This window comes from Equus caballus, chromosome 17 (genome assembly GCF_041296265.1).
Source record: "Equus caballus isolate H_3958 breed thoroughbred chromosome 17, TB-T2T, whole genome shotgun sequence".
Taxonomy (NCBI): Eukaryota; Metazoa; Chordata; class Mammalia; order Perissodactyla; family Equidae; genus Equus; species Equus caballus.
The window spans coordinates 33,396,121-33,410,240 of NC_091700.1; positions in this window are offsets into that span (position 1 = coordinate 33,396,121).

Here is a 14,120-nt window from a genome sequence, read left to right on the forward strand (position 1 = left end):
TCATCTTTTTAATGCTCAGACAAGTACCATCTTCCTCCCTCTGCATTATTTGCACCACATATTTACTGTAATCTAATATATATTTTACTTATTTATTTTGTTTATTGTCGCTTCTCCCTCCCTCAACTGGAATGTAATCTCCATGATAACAAAGGATCTTTTTCTTTTATTCATTGTTGCATCTCCAGCATTTATAATAGTGCCTGGCACATACAAGGTACTCAAAAATGCCATATTTGTTAAATGAATGAAGTAAGCCCTGAAGTAAATATATGTACCTATATTTAGAGGTCTTATCAGCATATAGGTCATAGATATATTCATGACAATAGATAACATCATCTAAGGAAGAGATATGGAATGAGATGGTGAAAATTCTTGTGTTGAAACATTGAGACTCACCAACATTCATAAGGATGCAGAGGAAGAGAAGACCAGTAGGCACTGGAGAAAGGAGGAGATAAGTGGAGAACGAAAAGAAAATGGTGTCCTAGAAATAATTGGAGAAGAGACTACCAAGAAGGAAAATATGTTAATACTACAAGGAAACGGGGTATGGTAAGCATCTTTCCTCTAAAAAGCCCCACTTTTAGTTATCATATTTTCTTTTATAAGAGGTACTCCATACCTAATTTTATACTATTCACACCAGAGAAATTTTTTAGCAGCTCTTACAACCTAGTAATTATAAAGAGCTTGTTATAGTCGTGTTATAGTATATCTTTTTAAATATATACAAAATACTGTTGATCTTGAAAACAACATGTCATCAAACCTATTTTTGGGGAGTGAACTTGGAAGAGAGAGAGTTAATTTTTAGCATCCTTTCTAGCTCCAGAGTAAGTTCGGGGGCTATATGATAAATGGAGCAATAGTCCCAATCTGTATAATCTCAAATCATGTGATATTCTCCTGTGGCCATTCAGATCATGTTTATGGTACCAACTGTCATTTCCCTTGTCCCAGGAGATGGACCCTGTATAAATGATGACAGACATCAGTTTTTAATAATGCAATGGAATTTGAATTCTCTTGACCAAATTCAGGGGATGTCAAACCTCTTGAGGTGACCTTTAAACTCATTGATACATAATTTGTAATATATTAATAAATTGCGGTATTTGAGTTTACTACAGATATTTTTTTATTTCTGGATAAGTCTGTTTATACATCCAGAGTTTCTTAGTAGTTGGAATAGTGGCAGTGAAATTATTTATGCTTGGCACTATGTTTAGATTCAAGGTATTGGTGGCCTTTTAATCTCAACAAAGAGGATTCTGGTAATATATATTTCTAGTGATCTCTAAAAATATTAAATCCCTGTCTATATAACCAAGAGCAGCATGCGTGTTTTGGGAGCTGACTTCTGCCGTTCTCCTAATGATTGAATTCAGTGGTGCTTCAGCTTACGACTCTGTACTTCAGAATTATAAAGAAGAAAAGAAAGGTTGAGTCTTTAATGTGTGTTCTTTAACATCATTAGCTTTTGGTTCCATGTACTATATCTCTGTAGCTATATATATGTATTATATCAGTTATACTTAATTTAATCAACGTTGGTTAATCTATGATTAATTACAGTATTCTTAGTGATTTAAAATAATTTCAGAATATGATACAAAAATATAAATCTCTCACTACTATTATACTTTACAAAGAATGGGCCAGATTTAATTTTGTAAAAGGAAATGCCTTTGGCTAAAAGAGATGTTTTGATTAATTGTAGGTATGTTAACATCAAAGTTGACACAATCAGCATCTTGATGTAGTGAAAACATCATTAGACTCTCAATTAGGAATCCTGGGCTCTAGCCCTTTTTCTGTCATTGACTATGTGTTTACCCATTGACTTCTCTGGGCCTCTATTTATAGGATTTCTTTCTTACTCCTCTGTAACTTTAGTGTCTTATGGTTATGAGTTGTATTGATTGAATGAAAAAGAAACACATGTCCAAATATGGATTATGTCCACATTTGGATAATCTGTTGAAATTGCTTGAAGTTTTTAAGTACAGAAAGATGAATAAGGGCTTTTACTTTTCTTTTAATGCCAGAGAACCCTTATAGAATAAAAGATGTTCAACTCCTGTGGTAAAGAATGTTGTAAATTTTGTTCTACCAACAGCCCGATTCTCTTGACATGTGTTTTATTTTTGCTGTTGAGGGGTCTTTTGAAGTTTCTTGAAAGGAGCTTTCATGTTCTATGAAGAGACAAGCCAGGACTAGGAAAGTTAGTAAGAAGGACGTGGCACACGTGCTTAAGGCTGCTGGTGCGCTGTGTCATTCCTTGCAAAAGACTGGTGAAGCTTTAGTTGCTGGGAGGTGGCGCCCACAGTTCGTCTGTTCTCTGAAACCAAACATTAAGCCTAGACTAACGAATTGCTGTCATCTTAGCTAATACCTCATTTTGTAGTCTTTAGATTTTTAATTGTCTTTTTCTTAATCACTTTTAAAATCATTTTTGCAAGATGATCTGTGTTGTAAAACACTGGGGAAAATAACAAGAATAATCTGAATTCTAGGTCTTTGGGCACAGTTGTAAAACTTTAGGTGTTTTGTGTTTGATATGCCTTTTTTTACTTAATTAGAAAACAGATCAGGACCAAATAATGTTTCAAAAACATTTGCAGTCCATGATAAATGAGCCAGAAAGGGGTAAGGCTAAGGATAGGTTTGTTTGATGTATAAAACTCCATTTTAACATTACATTAAAAAAAAACCAACTCTTTGATGTAGACTATCAGAAATCTCACTAAATGTGTTTCTGTTGAAACAGATAAGACAATTATAGCCTCTGGGCTTGGGCTATTATGTGTGTGAGTATAATCATGACCTTTTTCTTCTGAAACTTTTAGAGAATACTTTCCAGATCTGGTCTTTATTCATTTTAGACACTGAAAATATTGTGTCTAGTTTATACCCAGAGCTGTGAGAGGAGTCTTGAAGAAGAAAAGTGAACTTCTGACTAAAGTTGCCTTGAAGGAACCTTAATCAATATAATTGGGGGCAATATTAACAAAGATTAAGCAAAGAATGAACTCTGTAAGTTAATTTGTGGACTATAGGAATTCTGGAATATGGGAATTCGGTTAGGCCTCTACTACAATTTCCTTTTAACTTATCTCCATTGTTGGAACATGCAATATCCAATATAGGTAAATTTTTCAAATAATTGAAATTTACCATCCTGATTATTTTAAGTTATTTTGATTAAGTTTTTATAAAGCATATAATACAATCTCTTCCTAAATAAAAATCTTTCCGTGATATATCAAGATCATTATGGACATAGATACTTTGAGCTAGAAATAAATTTAGAGATGATCTAGTCTAATCTCTTCATTAGATAGTTGTGGAAACTGAATCTCAGAGAATTTCCCAAAGGAACACAGGGACTCACTTCCATTGTCAACTCCCTGTAATCCATTTCCTACGTAATAGCTAGGGTAATCTTTGAAAAATGTAAATCAGGTTACATATCTCCTCTGCTTAAAACCCTCTGGTAGTAAATAGAATAAATTTTTTACTCTGGCTAACATAGCCCTGTAGGATCTGATTCCTGACTGCATGTCCACCTCGTTGCGGGTCTTTCTTCCTGGTCAATACATTCCAAGCTCTCTGGCCCATTCTCTGTTCCTCAAACACATCAAGCCTTGTAGTGTTTTTGCTATTTGCTCTGCCTCAAATGTACTTTGGCCCACCAAAATGTAAACAGTAGCAGCTCAGAAACTTTGTCTTGTCCATGGCTTTATTCCCAACCATTTAAGAGTTCAATAAATATTTGTTAATAAATGAATGAATGCATTTCTTTTTGATTCCTCAAATACACTAGGTTCTTTTCTTTAGTTCATCTCACTTATTTCTCTTTGCCTAAAATGTCTTTCTCTGCTTTTCCCTCACATCCTTTCTCATCTTTGCCTAAAAACATTATGACCTAAATGTTAGTTTGGTTTCATCCTCTGGACAGCTTTCTCTGATCTCGACCCTGTGATCTTCTTAGAGTGATGAGAATAGGGGTCTCTGGTACGTTTCTCTGGATACCCTATAAATACTCTGTTACATCATTATCTTTTCTACTGGACTATCAATTCCATGTGGCAGGGGTTGTTTTTTCTCCGCTATATTTGCAGCACCTAGCACTACATCTTGCTCATGCTGTAATTACTCAACAGTATCTGATGAATGAACAAAGGCGTAAAAGAATGACTAAATTTGTTTTGAATTCCAAGAGGTCCTTTTAGTTTCATTTCTGTCTCTCATCTATGTTCCAGAATACTATTAGTATCTCAAAAATAGTCTCTAGAGAGTAGATTGCTGTATTTCGTTTGCAATAGCTTTTATCCAAGAATCCCAGAGAAGTTTAGAAATATTATCTGAACAATATCTATTTTCTCTCTTTGTGGTTTAACTATCCCTAATGAAGATAGGTTAAGATCTTCATTGTTGTCAATAGGAAAAAAAGAATATTTCTGTGGAATTAAAGTTCTAATCTTTGCTATTATTTTTTTCTAGGCCACACCAGACATTTTAGTGACTCCAGAATGTCCTGACTCAGGAACAAGGAAACATTTTGGACCACAAAGCAATTCTATTGTAGTGAATATCCTCCAGTTTTGAATCTGTTAACATTCTGAATTTGATATCTTTTCTCTAACACCTGAAGATCTTCTCTGATGATTCTGGCTTCTTTCCTTGTGCCTCTGGCTTCCTGTTCTTCTCTCTTGGTTCCCTGAATACGTGTGCTTCTGAATACTTGCTCATCAGTTGACCTTCATTTTGAACCTGGATGCAAGCCTTGTGTTCACATGTTGTTTTCCCTTTCTCTCTGATATGCAGACTTCGGACCTACCCATTGTCACTTCTAAGTTCCCCAAAGTGCAACACATTTTCCAAAAGGAAAAAATAAATGTATTGAAAAATCTACATTTACAGAAATTTGATTTCTTAATTGTTAATTGTGTGGAGTTGGTTAGAAAGTTACAGTTTTTATAACGTTAGTAGTAAACAATCCTAATTTAAAAGTGGTTCTGCAAAATGAATCATGCTTATCTTTGAGATTTGAATAATAAAATATTACAGATCAAATAAAGATTATCAAAAGTGATTACTTAACCATTAGAAAGGTGCTAAAATCACACCTGTGTGAGAAAAACTTCATTAGCAAACTGTGTACCAAATCAAAGAAAAATTTGATTTTAGTGATGATGATGATGATAAACTAGTCTGGTATCTACTTATACTGATGAAAACAAATTTAGTCCAACTAGAATTCTGCTTACTTAACATTCTCATCTATGGAATATTGGAGTTATTTTTTACCTTGGCTTCAGCTAAAATGATTCCTTCCAGTTTTCAGGAGGAAATCTTTGCCAGGAAACAGATTCTACTGTCCAACTTCTAATGAGTTACTATGAACAGTGAGCCAATTTTTCTTTAGCCTAGGTAATATTTTACCAGTAACATTTTAAAAGCATAAAATATGTTTAAATTACCTCTCTTCCATTTAGCTAGACTTAGTAAATTTACCTTATGTTATAAACTAGTTTAATTTAAGAATAGTTTCAAAACAAGCTTTGCACTTTAAACATTGCTTAGTGGTCAAACATGCACTGGTACTCAATTTTCAGTTAGTGTGAAGACAAGCATCAGAGTAGAAGCATTTTGCCTGACACAAAATAGTGCTTTGTAAGTAGTAGTTATCACTATCAATATTAAAATTACCATTATTGCTTTCCTTAATGTGATTGTCTTCCAGTTGACTTTGGGTAAGTGAAAAGTTTCTATTAGAAATTTCATTTGGTAAAGTCCAGCACAATTAATAATTGGATATAAAATCTTGCAAAACTGTGCATATGGTTGCAATGCTGCAACAATTCCATAGGTCAGAGGTGGGAAGAGAGGTAGAATGGAGAAGGAGAATGGAAATTTTTTTTAGAATGACTATTTCTGCAGTGGCTGAGGGAAAAAAATAATTTCTCTAAAGGGATGTGAAGTAGGTAGCCTAGGGTAGATATTTTTTCTCAAGGTAGAAAATCCCAGAATCCTGGAGAGTCATTGACCTAGTTCTTTTTCCACTGCCACTCTCAATGGCTGAGTGAAGACAATTTTTGTGCTATTTAACTTCAGCATAAATTGATGTATCTTCCTTTACCTATACTCTGAATTCTGTCACCTATTGTTTTTGAGGGGCATTGCTTTATGTATTATTGTCTCTGTCTTCTATATCTGAAATATCTTTGTTTCTGTAACTTCCTCCAACATCACAGGCATACTCAAAGTGCTCCCATCCAAAATGCAAAACTCCATATCTTCAAATCCTACTCTTTTCTTACTGCACTTCTTTACTTTCAACCTAGCTATATCTTCCTTTCTTTTATTTCTTTCTTCCAAGTCTATATACATTTTATGTACTTTTCTTTTTTTATTTCATTAGCTAGGATTTCCAGTATGATGTTGAATAGGAGTGGTGAGAGAGGACATCCTTCCTTGTTTCTGATTGTAGCAGGAAAGCATCTAATTTCTCACTATTAAGTGTGATGTCAGCTGTAGGTTTTTTGTAGGTGTTGTTTATCAAGTTGAGGAAGTTCCCCCCATTCCTAGTTTTCTGAGAATTTTTATCATGAATAAGTGTTCCATTTTATCTAATGATTTTTCTGCATCTATTGATATAATCATATCATTTTTATTCTTTGGTTTATTGATGTGATGGATTACATCTACTGATTTTTGAACATTGAAACAGCCTTGCATACTAGGAATAAATCCCACTTGGTCATGGTGTATAATTCTTTTTATATGTTGTTGGATTTGATTTACTAATATTTTGTTGAGGCTTTTGTACTTATGTTCATGAGAGATATTGGTTTGTAGTTTTTCTTGTAATGTCTTCAGTTTTGGTATTAGAGTAGTGCTGGCCTCTTAGAACTAGTTAAAAAGCATTTCCTTTGCTTCTGTTTTCTGGAAGAGATTGTAGAGAATTGGTATAATTTCTTCCTTAAATGTTTGGTAGAATTTACCTGTGAACACATCAGGGCCTGATGCTTTTAGTTTTAGAAGGTTATGAATGATTCAGTTTCTTCAATAGACATAGGCCTATTCAGATTGTCTATTTCTTCCTATGCAGGTTTTGGCAGATTGCGTCTTTCAAGGAATTAGTCCATTTCATGTAGGTTATTAAATTTGTGTGCATGGAGTTGTTCATAATGTTCCTTTATTGTTCTTTTAATATCCATGAGATCTGCAGTTAGGTCTCCTCTTTCTGATAGTAATAATTTGTGTCTTCTCTCTTTTTTTGTTAATTAACTAGGCTAGAGATTTATCAATTTTATTGATTTTTTCCAAGGAAGCCACTTTTGGTTTTGTTGACTTTCTCTGTTGATTTCCTGTTTTCAGTTTCATTGATTTCTTCTCCAATTTTTATTTATTTTATTCTGCTTACTTTGAATTTGATTTGTTCTTTTTTTTTCTGGTTCTCTAAGGTAGAAGTTTAGATTACTGATTTTGGATCTTTCTTCTTTCTAATATATGCCTTCAATGCTATAAATTTTCCTGAAACTCTGCCTTTGCTGCATCCCATAAATTTCAATAAGTCATATTTTCATTTTCATTTAATTCAAAACATTGTTTAATGTCTCTTGAGACTTTTTCTTTGACCCATGTGTTATTTAGAAGTGTGTTGCTTAATCTCCACATATTTTTGGATTTTCCAGCTGTCTTTTTGTTATTGATTTCTAGTTTAATTCCATTGTGATATGAAAGTATGCTTTGGATGATTCCTATTCTTTTAACTTTGTTGAGGCCTGTATATGAGTCAGAGTAGAGCTTATCTTGGTTGCCTGAAACCAACTTTTCAAACATTGAAAAGAATGTTTATTCTGCTGTTGTTGTATGAAGCATATTATAGATGTCAGTTAGATCCAGTTGAATGATGGTGCTGTTCCGTTCAACTATGTCTTTGCAGAGTTTTTGTCTGCTGGATCTGTCAGTTACTGAGAGAGGATGTCGAAGTCCCCAAGTATAATAATTGACTAGTCTTTCTCCTTGAAGTTCTATCAGTTTTTGTTGATGCTGTGTTTTTATGTGCATACACAATAAGAATTGGTATGACAGTAATATATTATAAGGGATGAAAGAAGGAATCAGAAATATTCTGTTATAAGGTACTTGCACTATCCCTGAAGTAGCATAGTACTATTTGAAAGTGAACTTAGATTAGTTGTAATGTATAAAGAAAACTCAACTTATTGAAAAAGTATTTTATACTTAACTCTCTCTCCTTCTGGGCACATGGAGTAGTATGAAGCTTCCTCAAGCAGTTGACTTTAGATGTGGTCATGTGACTTGCTTTAACCAATAGTTTGCAATATGTAGATGTAAACTTAGAGACAGTGTGTGTTATTATTTATTACTAGGTAATAGATTATCCCAGAACTTACACAACAAACATACATTTTTTGTCTCACAGTTTCTTTAGGTCAGAAGCCTGGGAATTGCTTACCTTGTTGGTTCTGGCTCAGACTCTTTAATAACACTGCAGCCAAGATTTTGTCCAGAGCTGTAGTCATCTGAAGTCTGAAGATCTTTTAGGTTGGGGCTGGAGCTGTTAGTTTCTGACTGTATGTTGGCAGGAGGCCTCAGTTCCTTACCACATGGGCCCCTCCATAGGACTACTTACAACATGGCAGCTAACTTCTCCCAGAGTCAGTAATCTAAGAGAGAGGGTGGCAGAAGTGATAATATCTTTTATGACCTAGCCTTGGAAATAATATAACATCACTTCTGCAGTATTCTATTGATCACATGGTCCACCTCTGATATAATGTGGAGAGTGTGTGTGAATATAGGAGTCAGGGGTCATTTTAGGTCATCTTGGCTACTACCAGTGATGCTTCCTCACTCCTTTTTTCTTTCTGGCATAGAGATCTGTACCATATGAGGTTAAGGCTTCTCTAGCAGGGTCATCTATCCATGGGTCACTGAAGATGGACAGAGCCCCTCTGCTGACTCATGATGGCTGTATGGCATGAACAAGAAATAAATCATCCTTATCTTAAGGCACTGAGATTTTGAAGTGGTATGTTACTGTTGTATCAGCCAGCCTGTTCTGACAATGTTCATGTCAAAGAGTGTGAGTTGCTTACTTAATATCTATCATCACCTTATTTGGTACTAGAACTGCCATTTTTACGCTGCTATTTTTAAGCTCATTGCATTTTGGTATAGCCATGTGATTAAGTTCTGGCCAACAGGACGCAAAGTGTTGAATGGCAGTTTTCACAAACTTTTAAAAGAATAGCCGGCACAGGCCTTTTGTTCCTGTTTTCTTTGTTCCTTCCTCTATTTTGCTGCTTGGAATGTGCTTGTGATGGTTAGAACTCCAGCAGCCATATTGGTCTCCAGAATAAGGAACATACCGTAGGTATGATTGAATAGTTAGCTGAAAAGATTCAGAGTCCCTAAAGCTTATTGAAGCAAGAAACCAAGATGCTTACCTTTGGACTTCTTTTAGATGAGAGAGAGACAAACATCTACCTTGCTTTAAGCCACCACTGTTGTGCGTTATTAACACTTTAATGACTTCCCTCTGTACTCAGAATAAAATTGAAATTGCTTATTATGACCAGCAAAACCCTAACAATCTGGCATCCATCGAAATCCCCCACATCTTCTATCCCTTATTTCTTCTGCACCGTCCACATTGGCCTTCTGCTCTTTTGGTCTCTCATAGCATCACTGCAAGCTAACTGGGGCAGCTAATAATATCCCCATTCTCAAGCTCAGCGCTTCTCAACCTTTTTGGACTCATGCTTCCTATAAGTGAATGTAAAAGGTGAAAGGCCCACTTTACTCTTCCAGTTTCTAAAATTTTTCAAGGGGCTGAGATTTGGCTTTAATTCCTATAGTTAGTATTATCCAAACAAAAATATTTTAATCATCTCCCAAATATAACATTATATTCTAGTATTTGTATTATCATAGTTAAGATACGGATTAATGAGAAAAGACCAACACAAACAGCTGCTATAAATTCCTAGTTTATCTTAGCTGAGTATACAGAGTTTAATAGAAACAAAATGACTGCACTGAGCAAACACAGCCAAATCTCTTGGTCTTCGATTCCTAGCTGGTGATAATTTCCAAAACAGTAGCATCCTGCTACAATTGAGAAAGAACTTCTTGCACTGCCACTGTCTGATTTTATCATATAAAACAAGTCCAAGTTATATTACTGCTGCCTGGATACAAGCTTTTTTTCCCTTGCCTATAATATAGACAAATCACTTAAAAAGTTCTAACTTTATGTCACAATATGTTAGGGGACTTGATTAGAATTGAAACATATCCAATAACTGATTTATAGAAATTTTCATCATGTAATTATTTTAAAAGAGTGATTGTGTAGTAGGGGTGGGTATTTAGTATTTTTTGGAAACATGTGTCACTTATTTCCTCATCAAGTTCATTGAATGACATACAGCAGAACTTCCTTAAACTTTGCTGTACATGCAACTTATGCAATTAGTTATAGATAAAAAAACTTTACTGTTTTGGGAGTCCAATTAGACAATTCATTTGGTGGATGAGTTTTAAGAAGGATAATTAGAGAAAACAAGGGTGGCACATATTTATTGTGTCCTGCTGTCTGCATTTTTCAGAAATATAAAGAGCACTCCTTTTATAGAGTGTAGAGTGGGTGACTTTCACATTCTAAAAGAAAGGCAGAAGCATGAAAAACATCAATATGAATTTACTTTTGTATGTATTCATAATTTATGAATTTATGAATTCATTTTTTATGTCTGTATATGTCTAGGACTCAGCATGGTACCCCTAAAATAGTAGTAAATCTCTTTATAAGTGAACATAAATATACTTATATTAATCAACAGATATATGAATGTATATGTTGACTATATGGATATATTTGTTGACTGTTGATTTGTTGACTGATATATGGTTATTGAATAGGCTAACGACAAAGAATTTGCAAGAATTAAGAGAAAACTGATGTACTTAACAGTAAAGTGAATCAGCAGAATTTCTTGAAAATTTCAAATTGTATACTTTAAAATGCACAAGTAACCATAAAATTTAAAAATGGAGTTACTCTGTCTTCGAAATTTACTTTTTATTATTGCATATCACAAATATCTTTCATCCAAATTCATTTGAAATGAACTTATGTTCATTAAGGTCATAGAGGCAACAGGATTGGATCAATGAATTGACTATTTATATTAGGTTATTTTTGGTGTTCTTATGAATAGAAGTATTGGAGAAGTAAACAGGTTCTATTCAAATCTGGTTTTCATTATTTAGCACTAAACTAGAGATAAAATTACCACAGCACAAAATATTTGTGAAGATTAAATAAAAGTATAGGGTCATATAAGTGTAAATGGAGTTTAGTTAATTTATTCAACAAATATTCATTGAGTCATTTACTTTGTACTGGAGATATTACAGTGAAAAAGATGGCAAAGTTCCTGATCTCATAGAGTCCAATGTGGCAATTCAAACAATAAAAATGTAAACAAAACTGATAATTTGAAATAGTGAAGAATAATCTACAACTGGAAATTTGATGCTATATATTATATGCAAAAAAAAAACCCACCAAATTTTTCATGAAAACATTATAATTCTAAGTACAAACTTAGAATTTAGTGTGGATTCTTAAATCATTGACTGTAGAATGGAGAATCATCCTGACATGGGACCTCTTATTGCAGTTTTTGCCAACAATTCTGTTAGACTGTTTCCTACAAGTAGACACCATAAGAGCGAATAATTAGTTTACTTTTTCATTCTTCAGCTTTTTATACTTTAAGAAATAATTTTTTTCATTTGGTGTTAATGTTAATAAGTATTCTAACTCAGATAAATAGTATAATATTTTCAAAAATTTTCTTTAGACGATGTGATAGTAAACCCAGGCAGTATGAGATGGAAGATCAGCTAAGCACAGGATCCTGTTTGTGGAAATGAAATGTTCCTGACCAAATTCACATACTTCAGTGGAAACAAGCTAGTGAATGAACTACAGAAACAGAAAGAAAATATGTGCCCCAAGTTTTATCTTTTTTTAGTTTGTTCGTTTTGCGAATCTCTTTTTATTTTCCTTGTAGTCTCACTGTTCTCAGTGAAACGATCATATTTCCTGACAAAGCAGAGTTGCTACTGGGGAGAATTCTTCTGCTTCTTTATGCCAAAACCCTGTGCAAAAAAATGTTCTTGGGAACAGAGAAATGAACTATCCCATCCCCTTTAGCTGGCAGAGAAATTGCCAGATGGGGAGGTTTTACAAGTGGGGATGTGTTCAGGATACTTATTGGAAAATACCCCACCTAGTCCCTGAGTTCTTGAGAATTTATCAACAGGTTTAGTCTCCTCTTCTTTGGAAAACAGCTATTCTATACTCTTTGATCTTTGCATATATAAAGAAAAAAAGTCCTGGGGCCAGCCCTGTGGCGTAATGGTTAGGTCCTGTGCTCTGCTTTGGCAGCCGGGGTTCATGGGTTCAGATCCTGGGCAGGGACCTACACACCTCTCATCAAGACATGCTTTGGCAGAGTCCCACATACAAAATAGAGGAAGATTGGCATGGATGTTAGCTCAGCAACAATCTTCCTCAAGCAAGAAGACGAAGATTGGCAACAGCTGTTAGCTCAGGGCCAATCTTCCTCACTAAAAAAACACTCCCCAAAATTCCTGCTCTATCATTCACATTTTGAGTTTCTTGAGGTTACTCAAGGTTATGTAAATAGAGGTACTCTCGGCTTGTTGTTGTTTATGAGAGGGCTAATGGTAAAGCAAAGGGATCTCCTATATGGGGCTGGAGACTGGCTTTTTCCCCCTGAGGAGTGGGCAATGTGATGCTCTCACTTCGTTTATGTCTCACCTGGAGCAAATAACTATAAATCAAATAATTAGGTCACTCCTAATTATTAGCCTTTTAGGTCAAAAGGCTTTTTGACTTTCTGTGTTACTATTTATTCATGTTTTTGTCCTTGATAAGGTATAAATGAAAGGTTATTTTGATACTAAATTATCAGAGTAATTTTCAGTATAAAATATTTAATAACCTATGTCTCAGCTAGATGATCCCTTAAACATTTTTATGAGAGAAAAATAAGTTGCCTTTTGAATCCCAGCTTTTAAAGTCTTTGAGAATTTTGAGTAAAAGGATAAAAAATGCAGCTAGCAGATGAAGAGCGTAAAAAAAAATCAAAACAAAATTGATATTTTCAGACAGTTGCGAAAAATATCCTAGAATACTTTAAAAGTAGAAGGAAAGTACTACAGAGTAAAAAAAAAGAGCTCCCAGAAATTAAAAATGTTAGGGTAGGAATGAAAAATTTAGTAAAACTTGGAAGATGTTAATGAGATTTTCTAATAACTAAAACAAAAAAAGAAAAGAAGAGAGAATATGAGAGAAAGGATAAAGGATAAAAGAAGTAGATGGTCAAGCTAGGAGATCTAATATACAACTAATTGCAGTTTAAAAAGGACAGAGATTAAGGAGAAAAGAAAAATAGAGACAGTACAAGAAAATTTCACATAACTGAAGTCATAAGTTCTAGATTGAAAGGTCCTATTAAGTATTCAGCACAATCAATGAGAAACGACATGCTGAGCCTCATTCTTGTGATGGTCCAAAATACCAAGGTGAAATTGAACATCTTGAAAACTTCCAGAGAGGAATAGAACAGAATACATATACAGAGGAACAGGAATCAGAATGACTCAGACTTCTTCACAGCAACAATTGTAACTAGGGGACAAAGGATCAAGTCTGCTGTGGACAATGACTTTTCAACTGGAATGCAATATCCAGTTAAACTATACATCACACATGCAGCTGGAATATGACAATTTGAGATATGGAAGTTCTAAAAATAATATCTTCCAAGGGCTCTTTCTCGTGAAGTGAACAGAGCATTAGAAGAAAGGAGGGAGAGGAAGATGCAAGTGGAAGATCTGGGGTCCAGGAAATAGGGAGTTTGCAGGAGAGAGGTTTTGGAGATCCCAGAATGGTGGGAAAGAGAAATGCTATGGCAACAACTGAGCAGCAAGCATAGTGACAACAGACCAGGCTGCAACGGGAGGAGGGCGTGCTC